General features: G+C 40.0%; 1 non-coding gene across 1 annotated transcript; it reads left to right on the forward strand.

Moving 5' to 3' along the window:
* Positions 1–4732: 4732 nt before the first annotated feature.
* On the forward strand, positions 4733–4839 carry LOC141654198 (small nucleolar RNA R71). The gene has a single exon (XR_012547762.1). It is a non-coding gene; the product is annotated as a small nucleolar RNA R71 (small nucleolar RNA).
* The last annotated feature ends 474 nt before the right edge of the window (positions 4840–5313 follow it).

Below are 5313 nucleotides of genomic sequence, written 5' to 3' on the forward strand. Positions count from 1 at the left end.
TGGGTCATCCCAAAAGTACCTCTTTACTTCGAATAGGAACCTCTTTCTTTGGTTGTGGTTCAAATTTGGAGGGAGTACTCTTCCAACAATATAGTTGGCATAATCGGCAAACCATGGGGTGATGTGCCTTTCAAGTTGCGTTTGAATGGCCATCAAAATATCGTCGGGAAATGAGTCATTGATCGGGGTTTCTCCTTGCTCATCATGAAACCGGATCCTTGACAAGTGATCCGCCACTACATTTTCGGCTCCTTTCTTGTCTCTTATTTCCAAGTCAAATTCTTGAAGAAGCAAAATCTATCTCAACAACCTTGGTTTTGCCTCCTTCTTTATCAAGAGATGTCGGAGAGCACGGTGATAAGAAAAGACAATCACCTTGGATCCAAGTAAGTAGGAACGGAATTTGTCCAAAGCATAGACAATGGCAAGAAGCTCTTTCTCGGTGGTATCATAATTCACTTGGGAGGGATCAAGAGTCTTGCTTATATAGTAGATGGCATGAAGAGCTCTTCCTACCCGTTGGCCAAGAACCGCTCCAACGGCGTAGTTACTAGCATCACACATAATCTCGAATGGTAGTTCCCAATTTGGAGGTTGAATGATCGGTGCCGAGATTAGTGCTTCCTTGATTCTATTAAAGGCTTCAACACACTCATCAGTGAAATGGAATTGGGCATCTTTAAGCAAGAGTTGAGTGAGGGGTTTCGCTATTTTTGAAAAATCCTTTATGAAACGGCGATAAAAACCCGCGTGACCGAGAAAACTTCTCACCCCTTTAACATTCACGGGAGGTGGGAGTTTCTCTATCACCTCAACTTTAGCTTTATCGACCTCGATGCCCTTTTCCGAAATGAAATGACCCAAGACAATTCCTTCATTGACCATGAAGTGACACTTTTCCCAATTTAAAACAAGACTAACATCTTCACATTTTTGCAATACAAGAGAAAGATTATGCAAACATGAGTCAAAGTCCTTTCCATAAACGCTAAAATCATCCATAAAAACTTCCATTATGGTCTCTAGGTAGTCGGAGAAGACACTCATCAAGCATCTTTGGAAAGTGGCGGGGGCATTACATAAACCAAAAGGCATCCTCCTATATGCAAAAGTACCATAAGGGCATGTGAAGGTGGTCTTATGTTGGTCATCCGGGTGTATAGGGATTTGGAAGAATCCCGAATACCCGTCAAGGTAACAAAAGAATTTGTTGGAGTCTAACCTCTCAAGCATTTGGTCAATGAATGGTAGGGGGAAATGATCCGTTCTTGTTGCGGAATTCAATTTTCGATAGTCAATACACATACGCCAACCGGTGATCATCCTTGTGGGTATTAGCTCATTCTTTTCATTTTTCACTACCGCGGTACCTCCTTTCTTAGGTACCACTTGAACGGGGCTAACCCACAAAGAGTCCGATAAGGGATATATGATTCCCGCATCAAGTAATTTCATAACCTCTCCTTTGAAAACTTCTTGCATGTGGGGGTTCAATCTTCTTTGAGGTTGAATGGTAGGTCTATGGTCCTCCTCTAGATGAATTCTATGCATGCAAAAGTTGGGACTTATCCCCTTAAGGTCATCTAGACTATAACCTATAGCCTTCTCATGTTTTTTCAACACATCAAGTAATTTTCCCAATTGGTTCTCATCAAGTCTATCATTAACAATCACGGGTTTGGTCGTTGATTCATCAAGGTAAGCATATTTCAAATTTGGGGGAAGGTGTTTTAAAGTAGGAGTTTGTACCTCACGTTCCTCCTTTGGAGTTTCATTGAGAATTTGCTCCATCTCCATTAGACATTCCATTCTCATAGCATATTCAACTTGTTCTTCATTCTCATCAATCTCATCACCTTCGAATTCCATGATGGATTCCTCTTGCTCTTGAGCTTGTAAAATATCTTCTAGGATGGATTGCTCATCCTCTATAGGTTGACATGCTTCCACAAGGATGTTATGCACTCGTTCGGATTGTGCATGAGTAAGTTCTTTGTTAGCTAGAGCGGCCTCAAAAAGATCTACCTCCAATTCCCAATACATATTTTTAGCCTCACTTGCTTCCAAGGCTTCCAATGCTTGCATGGGATCTTTGAAGAAAGGTATACTTAAGTGGTCCTCTACAAAACAATCTATAAGGTCCATCTTGCAAAATATCAAACAACTTGAAAACAATTAGAACAAACCTTGAGGAGTTTTACTTCCCCAAGGCAAAGAAAGACACAACTAATAACAATATAAGAAAATCTAAATGAAGTTAACACCGTCCCCGGCAACGGCGCCATTTTTGGTCGGACACTAATCTTTCGGTTACTTGTCGTTAGGAGCACCTGGACCAAAACACAATTTATAACTTCACCAACAACTCTACAATTAGTAAAGAGGCAAGTAAAGGTCGGATCCCAAGGGACGGGAATTGAAATGAGATTTCTATTGCAACTAGTGGTGTCTTAGGGGTGTCACAATTGGGGTTTGAATAGAAGAGCACTAAACTAAATAGAAATGAAAGTAAACAAGCAAGATGAATAAAAAAGGTGTAAACAATTGATAAAAGGCACTAGGGTATCATGGGGTCATAGGGGATTCATGGGAATTGATCATACAAACATGTTCTCAAATTATAAGCAAGCAATTATTGTTGTGATGGATTGAGTTGGTTTATGTCTTACAATCCTATGAAAGTATGGGTCCCGGAGCCGTATCAATTAGATTGTACAACACCTACAAGTCGACTTAGTCTTCCCTACTCAACAACATGCATGGTCTAATGAGACTCGAGTTGGTTTATGTCTTACAAGTCTCATTGAAAAGATAGGTGATGGGTAAAAAATGCAAGGATTCATAGGCTCGCATTTCATCAAACATAACATGTGCATGAGTTGAGATCATAACAAGCAAGCAAATAAACCATGAAAGAATATTAATTTAAGCATGAATCATTCCTCATGTTGGTTTCCCCTAATTACCCATTAACCCTAGCTAAGTGACTACTCACTCATTATCATGTTGAATATGCTAGCAAGGTTGTCAATCATACCAACAAAGTGAAACATGATGAACAAATGAAAGTAATTAGCAATAATTAAAAAGGGATTAAGAGAATTATACCTTCTAATGATTCCAATAATAAATCAAAGAATAAAAGAAGTACTTGATGCTTGATTGAGAGGTTGTCAATCTCCCAATAATAACCCAAATAATCTTCAATTACCCAAAATAGAGGATGAACAAGAGAGAGATTAAGGAAATAAAACTTGTATTAAAACTTGATTAATTTTTGATTACAAAATTAAAGAGAGATTTGATTGATATTAACTACACTAAAGATTGCTAAGAAGAACATCCTCTTCTAATTAGACTAATGGGGTATTTATAGTGGGAATTAGGTGGATGCATTAGGGTTAACTAAGGGCTTAAATGACGATTAAGTCCCTACTTAAGGAAACGCCGGTCTTTTTGGAAGGATGGGCATCTTTCTTGAAGCTTGAAGAAACGAAATTGGTCTGCCTTGGAATCCGGGCGTCTTCAGCACGGGACGGGCGGATTCTGTGGTCTCTGCCCGGGCGTCTTGGGGTGAAGACGGGCGTCTTCTGGAGCTGCTGCCCGGGCGTCTTGGTGCGAAGACGCACGGATTGTGGTGAGGGAGACGGGCGTCTTCTGGGGAAGACGCACGGATTGCTGTGCAGTCTTGTTTCTTCTTCTTTTCTTCCTTTTTCTTCATTGAAGCCTTGGGGATTTCCTCGGGGATGCAAGGATCTTTTCTCATCATTACCCATTTACTATAGTATGTACAAAGGCCTTCTAATCTTGTCTCTCCTTGATGCTTGGTCATTGAATTCAATCAATTTAGTCTCATTTTGCCATGAAAATGCAAGGTTTGCACTCCTTTCCTACCAAGGACACAAAACCTCAAAGAATATGCAAAACAAGGAACTAAAGACAATAAATGACCAAATATGCACTAAAAAGCATGGGAACAAGGCTAATTCGGGGACTAAATATGCTCTAATTATGGTCACATCAACTATCCTTTTGCATTTGAGTGAAAAACTCTTGTTGATTCTTTTGCATTTGGAGGACCGCTTTTTGCACATCAAAACCTTGGTCATTTTGTTGATTGTATGGAGTTTGATTTTGGTAACCTTGGTTTTGGTTGTAAAAAGGTCTTTGATTTTGGTTTCTCATCGGAGGTGGGGTGTATGTTGGTTGAGGGTTTTGAACATTTTGGCTTTTGTATGAGAGATTAGGGTGGAATTTGGTGTTTTCATTGTAATAATTGGAATAAGGGGTACCACTCTTGTATGCTTGGAAAGCATTCACTTGTTCATTTGTTCCCCTACATTCACTTTGGTCATGTCCCAAAGTTCCACAATTCTCACATATCCCACTTGGGATTGATGAAGATGCCGTCATGGCATTAACATGATGCTTTGGTGATTTTGAGGCTTATTCAAGTTTAGCCATTGCCTTTTCAAACTTCAAGTTTATGGTATCAATATGAGAACTAAGTTGAGCACCCAATTGAGTAATAGAGTCCACTTCATGCTTTCCTCCTCTAGTAGCCTTGCGAGGTCTACTATATTGTGAATTATGGACCGCCATTTCCTCAATCTTGTTCCAAGTTTGATTATCGTCAACTTCGGTGAACATACCATTTGATCCCATGTTGAGAATTTTTCTTGAGTCTTCATAAAGACCATTCCAAAATTGTTGTACCAAGAACCATTCGCTAAGTCCATGATGAGGACATGAGCGACAAATTCCTTTGAACCGCTCCCAAGCTTCATACAAAGATTCTTCATCTCTTTGCTTAAAACCCGTAATTTGAGCTCTTAGCATGTTAGTCTTTTCCGGTGGGTAGAACTTTTTGTAGAAAGCTAGAGCGAATTTCTTCCAAGAGTCAATTCCAAGAGTGGCCTTATCAAGGCCTTTCAACCATTGTTTGGCGGTGCCAATTAGAGAAAAAGGGAATAAGACCCATCGAATTTGGTCTTGAGTTACACCGGTTTGTGAAATCGCATCACAATAGTCACAAAAAGTCTCTATGTGGGAGTGAGGGTCTTCGCTAGGCATCCCCCCAAATTGGCTTCTTTCGACTAATTGGATAAATGCGGATTTGGCAATGAAGTTTTCGGTTAAGTGTTGTGGTGTGGGAGTACCATTGGGTAGGTTCTCCTCGGTTGGTACGGAATGTGATGAAAATTTAGGCATTGTGGGTTGATTTTGTGTTGGATTTTATGTTGGGTTCTCCTCACCTTCTCTTGCAAAAGGATTGATGAACTCAATAGTATTTGGTTGAAAAGCTACAACCTC

This window comes from Silene latifolia, chromosome 4, assembly GCF_048544455.1.
Source record: "Silene latifolia isolate original U9 population chromosome 4, ASM4854445v1, whole genome shotgun sequence".
Classification (NCBI taxonomy): Eukaryota; Viridiplantae; Streptophyta; class Magnoliopsida; order Caryophyllales; family Caryophyllaceae; genus Silene; species Silene latifolia.